Consider the following 24,003-nt stretch of genomic DNA (forward strand, 5'->3'; position numbering starts at 1 on the left):
TTTTGCTGTTTTCTGGACTCTTTCCATTTTCTCCCTCGGCCTTTCTGATAGTTAGATGGCTATAATTGCATGTAAAATTCCTGGCAGGCACACAGAGAGTAAGGTCATCTACAGATAGATTTTCACCTCCTTTCTTTTTGTCATGTTGTGTTTGTGAAAGCAACTCAAAACTGTTTTGTTTGCTTTACAAACAACAAATTTAGTTTTTTAGTATGGGCTCTCTCAGGCATTATAGCTTTAAGATTAATCAGAATAAATGCTTGGCCTCCACTGCTTCTGTTTATGCCAGCTCAAGGTCTGCTCCTTTTATTTTCTTTAGGCTGCTTCAATTTATAGCTGAGCTTTTGTTTATTTTTTTATGTGTGTCTGTGTGTTCACGTTCCTTCATTGATGCTGTTTATCACTTTTCCATGGCTTTCTTCTTTTCCTCTTTGACAAATAATTCTCTGTAAAGAGAAATGTGAGAGACCCGTTAGTCCTACAGCTGAAATAAGTCAGAGCTCCAGCTTTTCCAGCTGAACTTTTGGGAATAAGGGCAGAATCAGAGACTTGAATGTCAAAGTACTCAATGACTGTATCCAGGCTATATATGGTAAAACGACCCAGGCGATACTCTGAATTCTAGGCCACTCCTGAGACTTAGCCCCATCTTGCCCTTTGAGGCAGTTTTCCCTCGACCTGAGCTATGGTTCCTTAAAAATCCTGCTCACGCTGGGCCAGGCGATGCGCTGACAGGGCTCCCGGGGCCCTTCTAAGGAAGCACCCGGGAAGCATCTCTCTCACCTCCAAAGTACAAGGGCAATGAACATGCATATATATCTACACTTTGTTCCGGGGACTATCTAAAACATATGCTGGGCACTCTGAAGCTTTGAATATCAAGTTTATTAGATAATATTGACATATTATACTGAGAGCGTGGCAAGCCTGAGGCATTTCTTGGATTATGACTCATTCTGTTTTCCATTTCAGCAGCTCCAGGTTTATTTTGGTGCCTTAACCAAGTATTTTAGATTTGTTTAACTCTTTTCATTGTAGGCTTTCTAGTTTACTTCAAATTTGCTAGTAAAAGAGAAGCAAAAGACAGGAGAACACAGCTTTTGAGGACCTTCTGACATGAATATGAAAGTACCAGTATGGTCCTCTGAACACTGAGAGCTGATAGACCAGGGCTTTGTTTTTCTCTCTATATAACTTCTGGCAAGACATCTGTGCTTTTTGTGCTATATTGTCTTTAGTTGTGTGACTCATTCCTATTTCATTGTGTGGGAATGAAATGATGCGGTTTTGTCAGGCTCATGTTTATTAATCCTGTGAAGCATATCAGGGATCCCATTTGCCTTTATACATGCCCAGTGTGCCATTTAAGAACCTGTTAGTGTGTGCTGCACAATACTGCATACATAACTTCCAGCTGAATCATGAAAATTCAAAACATTCTGGCAAACTCTCCTTTTCTCTTGGATTAATTTTATAGTCCACATCCTGGTGACATTGTATGAGTACCCAAATTCTCAGAAACAATATATTAAATCTTTTTAGTCACCTAGTTTGCCTTATTGGCATAGCTTTTGCTTCTTAAACAACTGGTTTATAATAAGAAAAAGTACTGTTTGGCATGCTTGGTAGGGAAAGCTATGAGGAATGTGAAAGCTGTTTTAAATAGACTCTGCCTGTTGTGTGTGATAAGATGGATGCAACCTGGATCTTCACAGGGAGTTTGAAAATACAGTAAGGACTCAACTCTGGGATCACCACAAAGTCTGACAAAAGGACAACATATCAGGTTGTTTCCTGGTTCTTCTCTTGCTCCAGTGGAGATATATTTTGGCCAGTCCTTGATTTGCAGTAGATCAGGTCCATGGTATGGGTAGGGTCAAAAAGCCTCCACTCCTTTCCCAGCTCGCTGCCTGCTCATCCCATTGTTAGGAAGGAGATGACTGGTTTCCCCATCGTGTTGTTGCCTGTGATGATCTTTCTTAATGCTGGGAGGAAAGGTGAGGAACAAAGGGACACAGAAGAGCCCATTGCTACCCACAATAAGTGCATAGGAAGAAGCGTAAACCTGTCCAGAAGTGTTCGAAATAGCAGCACAACCTTTAATGCCAAGCATTCCGCAGATTGACCAGGACGTATTTTACTCAAAATGCTCATTCTGCCTGGGAAGACCTCCTGCGAGAGGCTGGCCATGAGGGATCTTTAAAAAACAAATGAGAATGCAGTTACAACAGAAGGGCTGTGCAGTCCCTCTAATAGGTGTCAGAAGAAAAAAAGGCTCACCTTCACCTGTCATACATAGAATACAGATTATTCTGATATTTTTAAAGATACCATTTTAAGACAGGCCTGTGAGAAAATGTCTTTTCTTTCTGTTTTGTTCCATTCAGAGACATTATTTCCAGATCACTGTGACATGAAAGAGCATGTATTTACAGAGTATTACGGAGTGTCTCTGACAGAACATAGCTGGAGGCAATATAATCTGGAGAAAGATGCCTCATAAATTCCACCCTATCTCATGACCCATCCAGCAAAGGTGGTTTTGTTCAGACACTGTTCAAAACCAGCTATCATCATGTAGGCAAGAAATATTAACAACAGACAATGTGAGCATTTACCCAGAGCTCACCAAGGAGTGGGTGGAGAGCAAAAATCTAAAGAAAATTCAGGAACAGAGCTGAAGCCTGATGTGATTAATAGAAGCATGTTTTTGTAATTATTATGTTCTCAACAGCCTGAATCTTTTGCTGCTTGCTAAGTGCTCTGTACAAGTCAGCTGGGCAGCAGGGAAAGCTAGCCAAACATTCCTACATTTGCAGAGAAGTGCCACATGCCTCCACTGCATGCAATGTTTGAAGATGCTGCAAAGTTATTTTTCTTGTAACATCTGCAAACTGTGACTAACAAATAAAGAATCAGAAGAATACAGAACTGGCTATGCCATCCTTCCCACCGATAAACTTGATGTCTCGTATCTGCCCTGGCCGCGTGCGTGCTCTGGACATCCACGTCCTCACGGCTGCTGAATGCCACTGCAAAAAAGCAGACGCTGCGGCAAAAGCAGGTAAGCAGCACAACTCAAGCTGAAGTGGTAGAGAAGGGGTAGAAATGAAAGGCAGGGAAGGCAAAAAGCCCGATATCAAAGCAGCATTGTCTTTTCCCTTTGGACGTGATACAAATCTCCACTAATAACCTGTATAGCAGGAATTTACAGAACACAATCTGGATGGAGAGGAATTTTGCCTCTTGTGTGCTCTGGGTCTAGTGGCTTTTACACACAGTGTCCAAAAGAAGCTGAGAGCTGCCCAGGTTTTATGTTTCCCAGGTACGGAAGTTATAGAAACAACGAATCTTATCTGTGTTTTTATCTCAGCATGCCTGGCAGAGAGAAAGGGGCTTGGTCTTTGGAGACCGCACATGGCTCAGCCAAATCCTTCATGTCAACTCAAGTTCAGGGAAAGCAAAGAGAGATTCAGCACAAAGAAGTTGTTTACATTCTGGGGCTGCCCTTTTGCAGGTGGAAATCAGGGTGGCTCTGTCTTTTGAAAGCCTGAGGAATGGAGAGGTTGAAAGGCTGAGAGCACCTTTTTCTTTGCTATGTGAGATGGACTTATTTGGTCTGATTTCTCTGGGAGGAAGATTTGAAAGATACTGAAGTAGAAATCCATAAGGTAAAGACTCCCCGTGAAAGAAGAAATTTGTGGTTTATTAGTTGTGTAATGCAGTCATTGAGGTTAACTACTGAAACAATATTTGTTGCTCTATTAATGGTCAAAGAGTTCGATAGTGAAAATAAGCTGTTAAAATAATTGTTTCAAGTTTCTTATATTCACACTAACTTTCAAAGCAGGGTGTCAGCTCTGCCAGCACATCAGTTAGCATCACTGAAGACCTGTTCCTGCACAGCACCTCTCTGCAATCTGAACCGAGGAGAACCGGGGACGCGCGTATGGTAACTAAAGCAGAAACCGGAGCCGATTGGCCTCCCGGGCACAAGGCAGCAGTGAGGTCCGGTGTTACAGGAGAAACACCGATCCCTGAATTCTGATTTTGGACGGTAAGAGAAAGGAGAAATAACATTAAGCATTTTTGCATGAAAATGTGCTTAAGTGTGCCCATCTATATTAATAGTCTAGCAGATGAACTTTGGAATTAGTGATCCATCAAAGTTCAGTTCCCTTGCTACTAACCGTTCTCATCGCTAAGGGATACTGGTAGTTTTTGAAGAGCTCTGAGAGCAGGTCAGGTTTGATAACAACTATGCTAACATCTGTCCAGGTGGTTGGTTAAGCATTTTAATTCCATTCGCCAGATCAAAATTAAAGATTGATGTCTCAGTCCATTCATTCAGGAAAGGCAGCCTCTCCGTCTACCAACTCCATTTACCAGCACAAGTTTGAAAACATAATAGAAGCTCTTTTATGCCTCTAGCAATGCACTGCACACTTTTATAACAGACAGGTAATTGTTCTGGGTACGCCAAAAGATCAAGTTTAACAATTTATGACCAGATAAGAGAGATGTAAATATTATTTGATGGGAGCTGGCCAAGTGCCAACCTGCAGCACGATTGTTAATCGGAGTTAACTCCAGGGACTTAACAGAAAGGTCCAACCACTGCCAGGAGAACAAAGATAGGCAGCTTCAGGGATGGCTGTTGTGGTTCTTGCTTCCTCTGCATTCATTTATAAGGGATTTCAAAAATAAGGGAATCCTTATTTTTAACTATGAGGTTACAGTTTCATTTTGTAGAATGTAAAAATGTTTGTAATTTTTTTCATGTGGTTGTGTGACACCATCCACATCTAAAGTTTGCTTTATGTCAGATTTGATAGACTGCTGTATTCATAGGCTTCTTGGGTGTTGGTTTGGTGTTAACTCTGGGTGCTTTTATTTGGCTGAGCCGTTTATGCTGAGAAATTGGCATCTTATATACTTTTGATAAAACTAGGTCTTTTTAAAATTTTCAGCGAGGTGGGAACAGCTAGATTATTTGTATTGTGTGCCAGTAAAAACCACAATATCCTACTTCTTCCCCCATGTTGGCTGGTTAGGGCACTTCCCTGTGATTTGCAGGCTTTAATTTCCAGCCTCCTGAGGCTGAAAAAGCTGAGAACACAGAACCCAAAGCTTATTTATAGAGTGGTTCTGCTAACCACAATGATATTGTGCAAAGGTAGACAGCACCACAGACTGTTCTGGTCTCAAAGCTATTCATATATGCTGACTGCAAGGATATCTGCTTTGCAAAATGCAGATATTTCAGCTGGAGATACAGCAGCTCAACTCAACCAGAGAAGAATTCTTTTGGGTGAGAATGAATGAATAGGAGAAGCTAGATGCCAAAAGTAGTCTCATAATATAATGCATTATTTCCACTTACAGGGACAGTTTACTACTCTATTTCTAGCTTAAAAATTTAACAGGGGGATTTGCTGAGGCTGTGAATTTGTCTTGCTGCTAAACAACAAGGGAGACAAACTGTGGGCAGCTCCTTTTGGAACCATCTTCAGAAAAAAAATCATTTAAAAAAAATGAAGCAAACAAAATATGTGTCCAAAATGCTGCCTTTCACAGCATCAGCAGAGTCTTCAGTACTATGACTTTTACATCCTGGTGCCCAGATTTCTTTTTGACCCAATTTCTTAATATCTTGGTTTACAGCCTTTTGTCATCAGGCAAGGAAAGGGAGAAAGCTTATTGCTCCTAATTCCTTGTCAGAAGAAAGAAAATGTAATTGTCTTTATGAGTGCTTTCTCTCTGTTTCATTGCAGAACATTAATCTAGAACCTGTATAAACTGTCTCTGAGTAAAAATATCGTACACATTCCATTTTGTTTTGCAATGGTGGAGACATATGGAGTGTGCTTTAGGACAGCTGTTAAAAACTGACTTATCTTTTTTCTTATAAGTAGCCAAGCCAGAAAATCATCACTGGAAATGAAACGGATCTCTATAGGTACAAAGCATGCCAAATACTACTGCCTAGTTTGATTTTGTATTCTTGTTTAGGTTATCACTAGAATGCCACTGTTTTTTTAAATTACCTTGTGCCCTGCAGGATAAGATAGTAACATACTTCCCTTTGGCTTTCAAGCTGTAATTAAGTTGGGCTTAGTTTACCATTTTAATGAGGAGAACTCCCTACACAGTTCTCTGTATCATGCATAAACACAGATTCCTGTTTATTCATACTGAGAGCTCTGTTAGTACTGCATTATACTAACATCTGCATCTTGAAACAAAACGCACCCATTTTTTAAAAATCCATGAATGAATAGCATGTGTAGTCGGGTTTATGAAATATTAGGCTGATGAAAAGTTCAAGTGTAAACAATCAGGGAAAGCCCCCTGAGCTTATTTAATTAACATTCAGAAAAATGCGAACACGTGGGGAGAAATATTCCTGTATGTTTTGACACATTTCTTTGTTCTCCTACCCATCAAGATACAATCCCTACACAATAGAAGTCTGGGGGTTGTTTAATGTCTGGGCAACTGAGAATAGAATAAGGGCTATGCTGCCTGTTTATGTGTCGTCTATCTTGGATCTGTCAGGAATGTGCTGCAGCCCCCGTCCAGCCTAGCTTAGCTAGGCTGCCTTCCTGTGGGAGCCAGATCGTGGTGGGAGGGAGACAGGGCAGCCCCAGCACCCTCCCGAGCGGGGACTGAGCGTGTGGGTCCTGCAGCTCAGAAGCCCTTCCAGCTCCCATGGGTGAGACATGACCCTCGTCAGCTGGATGCGGCAGGACTTTATGTGGGAGGCAGTGCTGGTGCAGGCAGTGAAAATGTTTCCTTCCTGCATAGGCTCCAACAACAGCGGTGACTTGAATTGCGGTTCTTGCACTGAAGTGAACACAGGGACTGCTCCCCGTCTATTATTTTGATGTAATAAAGTGATGTGAGAAGTCAGAAGAAAAAGTACATGGCTTCATGAAATGTTCTATGGCGGAACTATCTGGATTTACTGTAAGAGACATGGCCATGCTTAAGTGGTGCTATCTATTCTAAAGAACCTGCTTTTACCAGGCAAAGTTTTCATTTAGAGACAACTGAATAATGGGAAAGCATTTTCAAGTGCTGGTAAATTGTCTGTGAATACACGTAGCCACATCTGATAATATTTTTATTGAGATTACAACATTAAAGTAAAATACTGAACTGGTCGATGCCAGAGTGTGAACAGTGGCTTAAAAATGGTCTTCTAGTGAGAAAATGAAAGATCAGTTCCATTTACAGAAGAAAATAGAAAGCTTTCTCCAAATGCCTTTATTGTAGAGCGTGTGTCTGTCTCCATGAAACAACTTTTGGAGCTGCTGGAGAGCTATGGCATGGAGACCCCTCCAGCCCCAGCATTCCCTATAAGCATATGTTTATCTTAACATTTTGCCTAGAACATTTTCACCGATTGAATGCTGGCAAAAGTTTAGCATCTCTGATGCTAATTTGTATCTATGGAGTTGTTTTAGTAGTTTGATAGGAAAGAGCTTTAGGGTTGTACAATATGAGATAGCTGTGTAACTTCCTCAGGGTCCTGTAAAAATAGCAAATTTACATTCTTCATGAAATTGGGGCATTCCTTGAGCAGACATTGCCTTGCTTCATAGTAAATCAGCTCCAGTACCTTTGGTACACATGAATTTACCAAGAGCATGTCTCTGAAAGGTCAACAGATTGCTCAGTCTAGTCAAAATGTCTTTCCAAGTTTTAAATTGCACAAACTTCGGTCTTGAGAAAGGTCCCCTGGAGCGATTCCCTTTTTATAAAAAGTATTGTGTTGATTTGCCAGTGAATTTTCAGTATGTTTCTTCTTCTTGAAACATGTTGCTAAGGCACACTGCCTTGTTTTGTATTGACCATTTGGGCAACGCTTCACCACGCACTAGGAAAATCACTTGGAGGAACATGGGCTGCTGACTAATCCAGCACTGATGAGCTGCTGTCCATGACCACCTATAGCACAAATGTGTCCACCAAGAAGGTGGGAGGCAACACCACTTTATTAAGATTTTATTCACTGATTGAGATAAATATTTCATTTTTAGCAATGCTGTGCTTTGCGACAAAGAAATCCTGGGTCCCACTTCAGTCAGCAGAAAACACATTTGGCAGTTCAGTGCTGACACTGTAATGGTTATTTCCCAATGGCCTGTTGCAGTACTTTCCAGCCTCACATTGTCCATGCCTTAATCACTTCCCATTTTAACTATTCCTGCTGCCACTTTTGTGCTCTTAAGTCTCATAGTTTCTCAGTGTCCAAAGTTCAGTGGCTAAATCATGGGCTTACTCACGGAAATGGAAATGTCCCACCCCTCTCCTCAGTCACTTTGCACTGGCCTTCTACACAGCTTTAAGGACAATTCAGACTTTGCCCTTTGTCTTTTAAACCTTTCCTCTATAAGCTGAAATACAATGTCTGCTCTGTGACAATGACTTTGACCAAATTTTAATTGAGCTATTCATGATGTTCAAAGGGGCCAAATGCTACCACAGTTCATATTTTTAATTGGGAATAAAAATTCTCATGAACTACAATATTGCATTAGGCAACATTGTGAGAAGGAGTTCCCCAAGATATCTATGAACGTTGCCTTTTGGACATGGTTTTCAGGAGGTAGTATGGGGATGGCAATGAACTCTAGATATCTTCTGGAGATCCCTGGAAGAATTTGGTCTTCAGTGGTATTATGAAACTCTGAGGTTCTCTCGGTGGCAGCAGCTACATATTTAAACATCAACAGCCATTGTATACAAAAAGATTGGGTGAAATTGTGGCCATCTCAAGTCAATAATAAAACATATGATAATTAAATATTTCTGTCTTCCACATTTAACTGACTTAAAAGTGGAATTTCTATAATTTAGACATTTAGTCTAAGCTAGTTCTTCTATGGTTAGCAGAAGGAGAGGATCTTCAGAAGGTGATTTGGCTAGTTATTTTAGATGTGTGTTTTATAGTTAGACTAAAATGCCTTTAGGAGCCAATTTCTCTCCCTTAGGAGCCAATTTCTCTCCCTTGACTGTAAACAGTGTAAGGGACAGGCTTAGCAGAAAATCCAGCTGTTGTATAGCTGGTTTCAGTTATGCGTTGTCTTCCATGGTTTTGTCTGTATAGTCTTGGGCTCAGTACTGCATTGTGCACTGTGAGATCCTGCCCAGCGTCACCTTGATTTCAATGGAAGAACTGGTGGTGGTTTTGGGCCACATCCGAGTTTGCATCAACCAAATTATCTTTTTTCTATATTTTGCTAAAATGGAGATGTTCAGCAAGTATAAATCAATTTTAATGCTCTTTTGGTAGGAAATACAGAAACACCCTGATTCATAGGAAATAACAGGAAATTTTAAAATTCTGTGTTTACCGTTTTAAACACATTTTGTATAATTTTCCACAAAATGGAAAATCTCATTCCTCTAAAGCTCCGCTCAAGGTACAAACCCTCTCAGATGTTTGCTTTACTGTAAAAACCATTGGACAAGTAAGGACTACACAGAATTTAGTACAGCTTACTTTAGTTAAGCTGTAATTGCTTTGCAGAAATTTTCCAATCTTAAGAATATTTTTAAAAATTAGAGTATATATATATAAAAAAGGAAATCCATTTGCATTTTAACTCCTTCTGTCAGCATATTGTATTGCATTTCCCTTGGCTTTCACTCTTCAACTGCTGTTTCTCAGTGGTTGTTTCTCCCTTACCTCAACACTTGTTTCTCACTTAGGCCATGATTTTGTGAACATATTATTGCAAGCTAGGTGTCGATTTACACCCAGTAGTTATTGTTTGGTAGGTGCCTGTGTGCACATGCCTACCACAAGTAAATGAGAGGTGTTTTACCAAATTTCTAGCAATATCTAATGAATTAATGAGTCAAAGAAAATTGCCGAAATAATCAGTGAAAATGGATAATACAAACTTAACTGTGAGAGATTCAGAAGCTATTGGATCATTAGGCTTTACAAGAGTCTTAAAAAGTGGCAGATTGTAGCAGAATGTAGAGATTTCCACTTGCTTCCATCATCTCATGTTCATAAAATTAGTCATCCTTTGCTTCCCCTAGTTCTGCCTTACACAATAGATATAGAGGAATCCACTGGGATAACCATGGAGTTCCAAACCATTGAACTATATTTATTTAGATTACAAAAACAAAAGCAGCAAACCTGACTGATGAACATCACAGACTGAAGGAACAATGCCTTTAGAAACATGCAAATAGATTTCCTTTAATTCTGGAAGGACGTCTTTGAAATAAACAGCGTGGTAAATTATTTAGCCTCTATTTTTTTGGAGGTTGAGCTTGCTAATGTTCCAGATGTGAGAGAACAGGAAGTTCTATCATTTCCTCAGAATATGTGATGTGTAGACTATTTTTTTTTAAGCTGCAGATTGGTAAAATAAGGAGAAAAATAAAACAGTCATTCCCTTATACAAATATGTTATGGTATTAGTATTATTCATGACACTACTTTTTCTGATTTTTTTTTACTTTTTCCTCAGTAACATAATTTTTTTCTACATTGTAAGAATCAATCCAGCAATAGAGACCCATTTTTACTGCAAATGGAATGAGAAATCATTAAGATTATATTTTGCGAATATAATTACACAATATTAAGCACTGCTAAATAATAAAACAGTATTACTAAAACAATGGAATCTACGTTGGGTATTAATGATTATTAGTACATGCAGAAATACATTTTCCACTACAGGTACTGTAAAACATGTGGCATCATGGATTAGACAGATTTCTCCATCAGTTTGTGTGATTAGAAAATCCGTGCTTGAAAGGGAAACAAACATAATTAAAATTTATATAGATAACTGTAAAATTGTTTCCTGTCTGATAGCAGCTAAAATGGAGTAGCTGTTCAATCACTAATTTCCTCATTAATTCATTTTAACGGTGAATTTTTCAAGTTTTTCTTGTTCTATACCCTCAGCTCTTCAGTGCTGTGCACTTTTCTTAAATATAGAAATTACTACAGTAAACTTTTTCCCCACCAATATACATTTCCATGTTTATGCATGTAAGTTTGCTGTATGTTTCTTATGAAAAGCAGTGAACATGAGAAATACTGAATGTCATCTTTTGATCACCCTTTTTAGAATCCCATTCTGCACTCTGGCTCTGGTTCTCTCTGGTTCTGTCCTTGACAGAAGGACCATCCTCAGGTCCTCAGGGCTGTGGATGCTAAGCTTGCACAAGATAGCTGAGAAAGCAGGACAAGCGAATCTGTGGAAGGGACAGCACTGTCCTCAGATGTCCACAGGATATTGAGTATTAACAGAAGGAAGCAACACAATATTAAAAATAGTTAGGAACACTGTCATTTTATTAGTTTTTGCTCTGTAGTTCTTTGCAACCTGATAATTTTACTGATTCCGTAAATGCTAGGAAATCCTCCAGGAAAGGTAAAACTTGAATTATGCATGAATTCACACATCCTGAAGAGTAAAAGAGGCAAGCCAACATCTTTCAAGAACATCTTTTATTGGATTGTATTTTTAAAAATACTACATCCTATTAGCAGTCCCTCTTTGGTCTTGAAATATTTACATTCCAAGATAAATGTTGACCTAGTGAATAAACAAATTTCTGTGAACGGTTTTCTAGATAAAGACGTGAGTGAGTGTCCCAAACACAGGAATCAAGCTAATTCACCAGTAAAGCTTACAGGACAGGGATTCCCCTCGGTTTAGTGAGATTTAAACCTGATCATTATTAAATATAATTTGTTTAATGTAATCTACTGAACTATACTTAGATTGTGTTTACTGTAATTGCCATTATTAATGCTACAGCTGAAGTTCTGTGAATTTTGGGCAGTATTGATGCCATAAGAATTCAAAATCTAATTCAGGCACAAGTTGCACAGAGAAAAATGGGCTACAGTCCTGTTATAGTGCCAAGTCTGCAAGAATGTCATCCTGCCTTTGTAACCAACCACGGATAAAGCAGCTGTGTGGGAAAATATCAAGAAGAGGCTTACCAGTGCCCAGCTGGAGCTATACTGAGCCCTGAATTGCACAGAACCGGAAAAAAAATCTAATGTCTGTTTGTAGTCCTGTAAGTGTGTGGGCTGCTTTAGTATGGAAACCAAATTTTATTTTTCTCCACCAGCAGAAACCTCAGACCAGGGCACTTCCATGTTACACGGTGATAAAGTGATTGTGCAAACAAGATGGAAGGGCATGTAATAACTCTGTGTTACATTTGAAGAGAATGGAATATCAAGTATGAGTGTAAATACCACTTAATAATTTAGGATTATTTCAAACTGTGTACTTACCTGCAGAAAAAAAAATTACTTAAAACACTGCAATATGTCAATAGATTCAAATTTGTCTCTGATTCAGCTGAAAGGGACTTGTGCTCTGCAAGGTGCCAAAACTCCTTAAATTTGCTGAGATGTATTTTGAGAAAGCTGCTCCGTAGAAGCGCCTAACAGACTATCAATAAATTAATAGGCTATCAATAAAGAGTCTATCATAAATTGCTTGGCTTCCAAGAGCTCGCCAATAACCTACTGAAAGTTGTGCTGCAATAAGGCAAAAGGGGCACACACACCTGGCAGTAAATACTGCTTTCTTGTCATGAAATAAAGCAATGCAAGAGATAAAGACATACACTTGGACGCCCGGTTCTCTCTCAAATGTCATCTGCGGTTGCACAGATCATTCCGAAGACTTCATAAAACTGAAGCTGTTCCCAGCGTTGGGTATCAGCAGTATGGATACGTCCATACTTGAACATGCATTGAGTTACTTTGTATTGTTTTGTAAAATACAAAAGCAACTGAGCCACAGTGACATAAACCAGGACTAATTTAGGGAAATCAATGACATTACTCTGACGTTAGTGCAACTTTCAGAATAATTTGCTCCCCCAAAGGTCCACTTTTAAGAACTGTCTAAAAAACAGGAAACTATATTCAGCGATCCCAAAACCACCATGGACCATAGCAAGGAAATACATAGCTCCTTTCCACTCCAAGTTGTTGGCTGTACTCACGCATTGTTTTTTTGACTGGGTAACAGCTGTGAAGAGAGGAATATTTTCCAAACACAAATATAAAAATGCCCTTAGGATGCAGACATTTTATCACTCTTTGGGAACAGTGTATTCTGTTTTAGATATTAAAAATTCGGGTACAGCACATAGGGCACACCAATTCACTAGATTTCTAGTGGGTGGCCTAAACAGCACTGTGCGTGTCAAGGATATAAGGAGGGAAAGATTTGATGGAAATTAAATGGCTTCTAAATATATGGTCTTCACAGAATTACATTTAAACATTCTCATTCTGTTTCCAGTCCTTCTCTTAGTGAAGTCAGTGACAAAACTAGTGACTTCACTGGTATATAGGCAAAATCCTTTGCTTTTAGCACGTTGCCTTGGGGAAGTCTCCATGTCTAAGACAGTAAGACGTGTTTTATTACCCTGCAGAAGAGGATAAAACACCACGAGTCAATGTTCTCTACACTAAATCGTCTTCTTGTTATGACATATAATGTTCTGCAAGCCCTGAGTCATTAAAAAATAACAAGGATCCCCAGCAGGATTTTTGCTAAACAGTCGAAGAAGAAACTATTTGATTTTTAATGGACGTGTAAATTTATTATCAATTAGATTTCCAGGTCTTGTTTAAAGAACAATTGAAAAGTTACTCATGGTCTATTTTGTTCTGATTAGGAATGGACTGAAATTTTCTGGAAGAACAGTTTTCTATGAGAAAATATGATCTAATGATATTGAAAAATATCTGAGAAGGTTTATATTCAGTTGAAACTGCTAATGGAAGCCAGACTGGCTTCCAGATTTTCATCCTGCTTGTTGTCCCATTCACTTTGTTCTATTCACTACCTCTTCAGAAGCTCTATTGAGCTAGAATAATAAAAAAAAATCTTTGCCATCAAGGAAAAAAAATTATGTTTTTCATTGTTTCATCAAATTCAGAGGAGAAAAAGTGGATATTTGATATTTAGTTTTAGGGGGTTTATTTTTATTTTACAGAAAGGAAAGTGCAGGTCCCACCCCAAAATATTTACTAATCCAGAGTGTTAAGAAGACCTAGGTTAAGAAGAGCCAGGACATTCTGAACTTCCACTGAATCTCGGCTTTTAATCTCAAGTAAAAACCTGCAAGGAGGTAAGAATGAAAAGTTAGTGTCAATAAATAAAACTTGTTATTCTTGACTTCTTTCTCTCAGGTTTGACATCAGTGCAATTATATTATCCTATCTAGAAACTGATGTAACTGTGTGACTTCCTGATACAAATGTTGTTTTCTTAGAAAAGCTATTATAATGTGCCATTAGAAATTAAGAAGGCATATGAGTGCAGAAAGCTGTATTAGCATTTACTTTGGGGCAAGTGCCCAATGACATAAATTCTAGAAAATGATCCCAAGAGAGCTGACTTTATGGCTGCTTTTAGCTTTCTGTGAAAGGTGAAGCAGCTACTAGTATTAATGGTGGAGGCACTGCCTCTTCGCTGACCCTCGAAGCAAGGCTGGAGCATGGCAGAGGCTCTTACCCTGGATGTGATCAGTGAAAGCAAAAGGTCATGTGTTAATATTCACATTGCAGACGCATTTTTCTCATGGTCGCCCATCTTCTCACTAGCATTCTCCAAAGGTTTCCTTAAAGCCACGTCTGAGTCTGGACTTCAGTATGTGCTCAGACTCAATTTTTTGCATGGTGTATAAACAAAGTCAGAGAGATTAACAGCCAGACTCACAATTCAGGCACCTATGTTTCTTTATAAGCTCAATTTAAAGAACTAGACTTCCCTGAGCAATTAACGTAAAGCCTGCCTGGGCAGGGTAGGTGCTCAGACACTTGTCTTAGACCCAAAAGCTTACTTGGGTACCTTTAATGGCATTGCTACACATGATGGGGCCACAGTTTTTGGCTAAATGAATCAGTTCAGTGCTTCCTTCTGGAAGGGCTTGATTTGCTAGAAGTGGTCTGAGAACTCCCGGTTCAGCAAGGGATAGCAATAAAGTACCTAGGGAAGAGGGAAAGGCAGTGGCCATGTTGTCCTGATGACCTGGGGGGAAAGCACTTGCCTGGGAAGTGGAAGATCTGATTCAGTTTCCTCCACATCCTGAGGAAGTCCCAGCCCCCTCCCATTTCCCAGTCTCTAAGCTAGGCTGGGATGGGGTCACACTTCATCCTTCCTATTGCTGATGGCCCAGATGAAGAAATCATGAACCCAAAGAAAAGGTAGACAAGAGGGCTTCCATGTGGCTTTTGCTGTGTTAGGAGTAGGGCATCTTGGCTTCTGTTCTCTGATGAAGAGTGAATACGTAAACAGCTTGGGAAGTGGGCATCAGAGTCTAAGAGTTACCTCTAAATGAGTAATGTCTTTTCTGGCCAATACCACAACCTGCGATTTTGGATTGATATGGATGACTCAGTGTCACTAATGAAGCCTGCAATGTGCCTGCTCTTCTGAGTACATCACCACTGTCAGTGGAAGGAATATGTCCATTTTGGCCCATTTAGCAAATTAGCAAAAGTTATGAATAATAGCTATGATAAGAAAGCAGGAGATGACTAATGAGTTAAGGTTTTTTTTGGCGAGAATGTCAAAAGACATTAAAGATTTTTCAGGGATAAGAAAGGTAATAAGCCTCTGGACTGCCATTAAAAGGCAGCGCTAAGGCAAGCAAGAAAGAAAACACTTGTATACTTCTTGCAAAACAGAGGGGGCTGAAGGGTTCACACTTCTCATAAGTTAGTGAGGCAACAGAAACTCCTGTTGAAGAAAAGAAGAGGGAATAAAGTAGCAAAAGGCTGTCTTTTGCTGGGATCACTCGTCTTCCTTCATCCTTGTCCTTCTTCCCTTCCGTTCCATTTTCCTCATCAGAGTGGAGCAGGACAGGAGATATTGTGATATTGTGATTAGTCCAGAGCATGGAGCAACTTTAATCTTAAATGCCTGTATGTGTTCATGCATGTGTGCATGTGGGTATGTTCATACACTTGTACAAAATTCCATGTGATGCTGACAAAATACATCCAAAGGAAGGACTGATGGTATTTCCTCCTTTTGTTCTTGAGGAGGGTAAGACATTTTTTTCTGCACACAAGTGCTCCCCTGTTCCTGACACAATCACTTTCAAAATCTGCTGTCCCACCCAAATGAGGATTGCATCCTACTTTTCTCCTCTGGGGACTGCAAGCTTTAACTTTTAGGGCTTGTCTCTACAAGTACAGTCTTTACTTCCTCTGCCTCCACGTAGCCAAAGAGAGGGGAGAATCTGGGCCTGCATCCATTGTGTATACCCTGTACATCACCCACAGTCAACTGTCAATCTTGAAAAAACAGGGTACCTCTTAAAACCTGGATGGAAGCTCAAGACGGATGGGGGAAAAAAATCTGCACCTTTAAAATTATGTTTAATAAATAATAAAAACTCAACTCAGAGAATTTGGTGTTGTTTTGCAATGTCAGTCTATGTTATCTGTTATCTTTTGAGCATATGTCTCCAGGGGCCACAGAGGTAGGTGCTGAGCCTGGGGCTCTTTCTGACTCAGAAAGGCACAGGGCCAGGAAAATGGTAGTTCCCAGCCCTTATTAATGAGAGCACGGGGAGATCTTTCTATTCACAGGATCAAAGACCAGCTGACACTTGTTCTGGCACTGAGAAGATTATAAATAAGGATCCTGCTTTTGTGAGTTCCTGAGCATCTTCAAATCTCTTTGACCTTGATGAAGAGGAAGAAGAAATTGTAAATATAACTGTCTGAAGATTCTCTGTGAAGTCCTTATGTTCACGTGGGACAGCAGTGAGAAATGTCAGGAACTTGAGCATCCTCAAGATAGCACGACCTCTTTGGACTGTTCCAATCAATCGGACATTTTTTTGCTGAAACCAGCATAAATATTTTTGGAGTACAAAGTTATGTTTTTCTTAAATGACCATTGGAAGAAATGACCTCGTGATATGGGTGAAGTTGTATTGAATGTCTTAGATGATGAATGATGATATTACATTGTATCCGATTATATAGTTCCTGAATAGGCATAGTTTGGCTACAGGAAGAGCATGAGCTTGAATATTTGTTACCATTTCCTTTTCATATTATGAAAAAAAAAAAATGCAGATTGGCTGTGTATGGTTTGCATAAAAAGATGTGGTTGGTTTTCTCTTATTTACTAATGAAATGCTATGTGCTATTGTAATTTAAAAAGTTTCCTTCTCCATGGCTTAAGTTTACGCAGTTTTCTGTTTTCCTGATTTGTGGCAGAAAACTAAACAAATGTCATACCTGGGCTTTTACCAGTAGGGTGGTATCATGCTTTGGCAACTCGGTGTATTTTTGTCTTTAGTTTATTTAGTCTGCTATTTTTTCAATTGTTTAATTATTATTAATAATTAAAACAAATTTTAATTCTTAATTGTTTCAATAATTTAATTATTATTAACCTAATACATTAATTTTTATCTACAATGCTCTGAATGTAACAACAGGCAGAACAGAGAAGTAAATCATGACTGAACCTTCAGTTCTGTCTGCTTTTGACATCTGCCTGCTGCGAATCACTGATTTGCATATAAATACATTTAAACTGCTGCTGCTTGATTTTCTGTCGCCTATTCTGGATCACTGTTGGCGTGAACACTCGTGACCATACCAAACAATGCCAAAAATCTAAATCACTTTTTTAACAAGTGTGATTTTAAAATGCCAAAACCAGAGATAACCAAATGCTGGAGAATTACTGTATTATTAGATAATATCATCATCCAGATAGAGTGATTGAAATGCGTGGCTTTGCTTTAGCAAAATAAGAGAAAGTGTACTGTAAAGATTTAAGATTGAAGGATTATGCATTTTATACAGATGCTGTTCAACTTCATTTTTTCAAGAAAGAATATTTTTTTAAAAATGCAGTGAGATTTTTGAAATTGGCAATCACTTTTTCCCAGCAGCAGCTCAGCAGCATTTTGCTCTTCTGTCCTGTGAGTTCTTGCTTTTTTTCCCCGCTATGTTTCCATTATTTTTTTCTGTGGAGCATCTCCATCGCTTCTGCAGTGTCTGCTCAGCTCTTGAAGCTCCTGCATGCAAAGTACTACTGCTGCATGGCCGCTGGGGAGCAATGCATATCGTGAGAGCAGCTTACCTGGTAAGTGGGGAGTGGTAGTACCCTGATTTCAAAGAAGGGAAATGCGAGCCCAGAGGTGGTGTTTGGGAGCCATACAAGAAGTCTAAAGCACTCCCAGATAGTGGATGGACACCTATAAACACTAACTTGACTTTTGTGTCCCTTTATCTTTCCTCCCGCCTTCTAAGAAAACGATCTAAGAAAAATCAACATAATATAGACACAGTCTCTGTCAAGTTTTGGTTATGCCAGGATATTTGGAAAACTCTGTGGCAAACGTCTTTGTGGCTAAGAGCTTGTAAAAAGGTTTGCAGATTAAAAGCAGCATTCTTTCAGGCTCAGCTCCTAAACAGATCATATGATCTTAATACCTGCCTTATAAATGTTTATACTGACAATAAAATCCATAAAGGAAAGACTGAACAGCAATTTCACCTGTATTAAATGTTGATGTCATGGAAAGACATTTAAATCCACTTTCATAAGAGAGCCTTGTTTACAGTGCTGGAGTATATGACTTGGAGGCTTTTCAAATGCAATTGTTTTGGAAGAGCTTTTTTCTTTTCACTAGTTTCCTGAGCAAAACTTGCAGGCTGTCAGATATAAACACATATTTCAGTGGGAACAGTTTATAATAGCTTCATTCTAATGTAAATTTACACCAATTTTGCACTGGTGTAACTGCTGGCTCCAGATGAGCATCAGTGGAAGTGAGATCATGATTAGTCCCTGAGGAGTTGGAATAAGGAGAAAAAAAATGGTCAAGATACAGCCATAGAATACTCAGTGTATATATTTAATTAGGTATTTATATAATACTCTGTGTATATGTGTATGCAGTATATATCATTTATGTAGAGAGACTGTATATCCATGCGGGTGAAGCACTGATGCGCACATTTACTTGGTGTGGAAGCTCACTTTTGTGAGAGTTACTAATTTAATGGAAGCTTGGCTCCTAGCTAAGGATTAGCTAAGATTAGCAGGAGAGGGGAGCAGAGGGCTAAGGAGGACTCTTCCCCCTTCTTCTGGCTGTGCAGCAGGCTCGCTCCTCCTGGCCCGGCAGTCAGGGTCCGGCGGCATAGCCACAGGGCCCCCTCTGCTCCGGCAGAATTACATTATGCCACATGATTTGTGCACCCAGAGCTCCCACCGACTCCTGGTTGCCCTTCCCTGGAGGGGGCAGCTGCCCCTGCCAGGCCCCGACTCATAAAACATTAACTCGTTTTTCTGCCCTTGAGCCAAATCCATTCCAGCCAGGCTGGGGGAGCTCGCCATGGTTGCTTTTCAAATCTCTCTGCTATTTTAGCCTGGATGTATTAGTTCACATTACTCCAAATTCAATCTGAGTTCCCATCCATTTTCTTCTCTTGGTCCCTGTAGGTTATTTCCCCGTTCTCACAGCACTCCAGTCAGCTCCATGCTGGATTAATGCTCTGTTTACCTTCTAGTCCGGATTGTTAACAGCATGACCCTGGTGCACCGAGTTCAGTGGCTTTTATTAGGTTTAAATTGGTCCTTTAATAGGGCTTTAATAGGGCTTCCCATCAAAGCCTGAGAGATTGACTTCATTTTTTTTCCTTTGTATCCAAAGCAGAACAATCAGAAACACCCGATACCTCTAGCATAGTTGCATTTCAAGTTAGTACAGGTTTGCTTTTATTTCTGGGATTTCCACTGGGTTTTCCAGTCATAATCCCTTGCTCAAACCACAGTTCTTTCTTTTTTTTTCTGGAAAAGGAAAACAAACTGCCTTCCTCTTCCCCAAGTCTTTTGTACAGCTCATAGCATAGTTCTTTGCAAATAGGCTAAATGTGAATGTCGGAGGACCTGGATTGCTTGCAGTTATGGAATGAAGCTGCTAATCTTTTCCTGCATCTAATTTATGTGTAAATAGAAAGGAGGTGCCTTGTAGGGAGTCCAAATAGGAATCCCTTCTGTTATAGGAAGCCACAGCTATGAGTCACTCCAAATGAAAAGCTTAGTGAAAACATCAACATCCCTAAAATATTTGGGGAAAAAAAAAATTCATGCAAAGGAAAACTAACCTGCTGATTTTAAGCCCACATTACAAGGGCTGTTTTTTTTTCTTGAATGTTCGTTGCCTTTGCTTGAGCTAATAACAGTACTTTATTACGGAAAGTGATTTTAAGTTGTACACAGAGCCAACCCTTTGAAGCTTAACGGTAACGCAGAGCCGAGTGAAGCTTTCATGTGTTGTGCCCTCAGAGGATCACTGGCATGAAGGAACACTGCAGAATAACAGTGATAAACAAAACAGGGGCGTTACAGAGCTACTGTGCAGTTTATAGCTTTATTGAGATGCCAACTGTTACACAACAAAAAGCCCAACTAAAATTCTAAGTGCCTTTTAACTATTTACACTTCTGAGCTCTCCCAACAGAAAATTCTATTTACAGACTCAAGCTACTCTCCTCTTCTTGGGTTCCTCACCCTTGTTTGTCAGGATATTTTTCTTTTTTTTTTCTTTTGCCTCCTTTTTGATGCTGCTAGCAGAAGGGCCTGGCCGTCATGGTGTTCCCCTCCAGGGACAGCAGTGCCGGGCACCCTCGCCTCTGGGCCACCCAGAGGAGCCAGCAGCCAGCTCTGAGTATGAGCATGGCCAAAAGCGGAGCTCACTGCGTCTGTTTTTCTCTCTTCTGCCTTTTTTTTTGTCAGCAAGATATTGTATCCCGTCTCCTGTTTGCAGCTGGCACGCTGGTCCTGCTGAGCGGCGGCTGGCTTAAACGCTACCAATCGCACGTATCATTCGCCTCGCAGTAGCTACGAACACCTTCACCAGTGAGGGCCAGCTATCTCGAATGGCATCCAGAGGCGTGATCTATGTCTCAGTACAGACAGCCCGTTGCTATCTGTAGCCATTTTCCCTTTACGGGTTCAAAGGCTGTCAGAACGAGATAGGCAAGCCTTGACATCTCCCCCAGGCTGATCGCGAGCCCCTCCCTGGGTCGGGTGCCAGTCAAACTTAGGTTTGCAATGCACACAGAGATGCTCAGCCCTGCGAAGGCTGTGGCTGTTGCAGGCACAGTGGAGGACGAGACCCCTAAGGGACTCTGCTTGAAAAGAGGGGGCTGCAGGGGTGTCTCCGAAGCAAAGTGCCATCTGAGCGCAATCTGAGCAGGCAGAGGTGGTGAAATCCCTTCTAACTCACGCCTCAGGTGCCTGCGCTCTTCTTCAGATCCAGTGCCAAAAGTATCAAAACACGTTCAGCAGCATTTGTTTGCACCCTGGATGATACCCTCAGGTGGATCCTTTATGAAGGGATCCTGGAGTAGGTAGATATTGCCTGGATTCCCTGGTCATCTGGAAGAACGAAGTGGAAATAACTTTCTGAAAATGCATCCATGCTGTGTATATATAAAATATTAGCTCTATAAATAGAGAAAAAAAAATATATATATAAAAAAATATATAAAATAACTAAAATATTTTCTGATGTGCTCCACTGGAACACTGCTGCTTTCTGAAACACCAGAATTAATGTTGTCAAATCCAGGTGACGGCTCTTTCTCCACTCCCTCTCTCCCTTTTTCTCCAGGGTTCCTCACACCATTCAGTTTCAAGCAGTCTTGCTGTGGTTTTACCATCCTCCTTCCCGCTGTTTTGTAGCTGAATGCTCCAGATGCCTCCACCCACAGGTTTCTGTATACTGGGCTTATGTTACTTGAGTTTCTGTTTGTTTGTTTGTCTCATCGGCCTGGAAACTTTTCCATGCACAAGGCAAGGGTTAGGGGACAGCAATTCATCTGCAGTAAACTATAGCGTTATACATTTTTTATTTTAGTAGAGCATCGCCTGACCTTGAGCAATGCACAAACTGCAGAGAAAGCCGGAAATTCAGCTTACAACCAAACCTAAAAATTAGCAGGGGAAATAACGGGAAGCGAGGTTTTGGTTAGAGCAGCCTGTTCTTTCGTTCTGGGTGACAAGGAAGCGCCCAGCAGGCTCCATGAAGCGGCGTGGCTCGTGGGGGGCAGCCTGCACCAGCGCCATCTCCTTCCCCACGCGGGAGACTCAAACTGAAATAAAGCCACCAAGCCTCTGCCTGGGATTTTAGTGACTCATGCAGACGTTATGGACCTGTTTCCTAAATTTGTAATCGTTTGCTTCTGCTGTTTTATTTTTCTTTAAAGTTGTTTCTTATTCTTCATCCTTGATTAAGATGAAGGTGACATTATATAAAACTATCAGCTTTTGTTTAAGGAAATTTGTAATCAGGAAAAGTCTCAACGTCTTTGTAATGAATAAGAATGCCTAGATGTGGCTCCTATAAAAGTACAAATGTGTAAATTGAAGTTACCCAGTTCTCTTCAGGGGACTCTGTATGGTATCCCTAGATTTTTATGCAGTAAATAGCAGGAAAAAAAGCAGTTTTGCAGGAGGGATTGTAATGCCTTTCCAATCATTCAATTAATGTCACCTGAGTTCCATAAATTAATGTAAGTAATCATCACTTAGCAGCACCATCCAAAAATGAACAAAATCTCAAGATAGCTAATCTTGATTTTTTCAGTTTAATTAGTAGGTCATTCATTTGATCATTTGTTTGGTTTATAATCTCTTGACCTCCATATAACCTGAAGCAGCACTGCTTTAGCTAGAGGAGAACAGAAAATAAGGGACGAAATAAAAAAAGCTGTAAAACTAACCTAATTTTTCTGTGTGTCAGTGCCACTGTAGTTTTGATTTGATCTAGGTGCACCTACTATTTAAACATCCTTCCTAATTTGATTATCAGCAAGATAAAATATGGAGTTATTTACCTGCGTTTGTGTGCCATATATGTTTGCCTTGGCAACACTTCACAGAAGGCATATCTTAAAAAGTATTATTAACTGCTGGCCAGCATCTTAATGGGCAAAGGCTAAGCAAATATAGCAGTTTTTATCTACTTTCCATTTGAATCACAGCTGTAAGAGGAGGCAAACTCAGGATTTTGGCCAAAAATTTACTTTAATCTGAAGTGGCCAGGAAGCAAACCCTGAAGGTGAGGAATCCAGCCTCACGGTGACAATTAACAAAAACCCCTTGCAAAACTCAGAGGTGTGGTTTGAAAGCCTTGTGCCCTCTTGGAAACCTTCCCCGTTGTGCTCCTCCTCCTTGCATAGCAGTATTGTTAGTCTGATCTCTGTTTATTTTTCAGAGGCCAAATTTAGAAGCAATCCTCTAAAATATTTCTGACTTCTAATACTTTAAAGTTGTTCAAAGAAGCCATGGAATGAAGTTTAGGTCCTTGGAGTAGCTATGGGCTTAGGCTGAAGTCAGTGAGTTGCAGCAGGAACGAAACAAGTTTGTGGCATTTGACATTTTTGATCTAATACTAACTTCTTGGTTAGTATGCTGCTCATGCCTGTTAATAGTTGAAATATTTGTTTTCTCTTAGTTTTTCTGCTGTGAGATTAAAGATTGCTTTAGGGTCTCATCTAACAACAGTTTGCTAAATGTTCTATGTACTGGACCTGGATATTTGGACTATGTTCAGACTGTCTATTCCTATATCTTTTATGTGGTCATCATTTCTGCATTGGTTTGGTACTCTGCAGTAGGTGGTCTGAAATGACCCTTTGTCACTCATTCTGTGGCTGATGGGGTATAACAGTAGTTATCACCCAAAGAGAAGAAAGACGTAGCTAGCAAGCTGGTCACTTGTGGGTCTAATGCTCCAGATTTGCAGAGAGCGAGCACTCAGCGTCATAGGCCAGATGATCCGGGCAGAAATGCTTTGTCAGAACGAAGAAGTCTCGGCTGTGTTCAGATTGTCCTATCCATTTTCCTGCAGTGGCAATTGGTCTCACAGGAGAGAAACTTTGAATTAGATCTACTATCTTGTAGACTATATCAAATCAACGCAGTCAATTAT

The 24,003-nt window shown here is 40.1% G+C and overlaps 1 long non-coding RNA gene across 2 annotated transcripts; it reads left to right on the forward strand.

The window, feature by feature from the left end:
• Positions 1-3,861: 3,861 nt before the first annotated feature.
• LOC142404591 (uncharacterized) lies at positions 3,862-17,344 on the forward strand. 2 transcript variants are annotated; one of them, XR_012773903.1, is made up of 3 exons: positions 3,862-4,057; positions 14,020-14,154; positions 16,609-17,344. It is a non-coding gene; the product is annotated as an uncharacterized LOC142404591 (long non-coding RNA). The 2 variants fall into 2 exon arrangements; XR_012773904.1 differs by having other exon boundaries at positions 16,625-17,344.
• The last annotated feature ends 6,659 nt before the right edge of the window (positions 17,345-24,003 follow it).

This window comes from Mycteria americana, chromosome 1 (genome assembly GCF_035582795.1).
Source record: "Mycteria americana isolate JAX WOST 10 ecotype Jacksonville Zoo and Gardens chromosome 1, USCA_MyAme_1.0, whole genome shotgun sequence".
NCBI lineage: Eukaryota > Metazoa > Chordata > Aves > Ciconiiformes > Ciconiidae > Mycteria > Mycteria americana.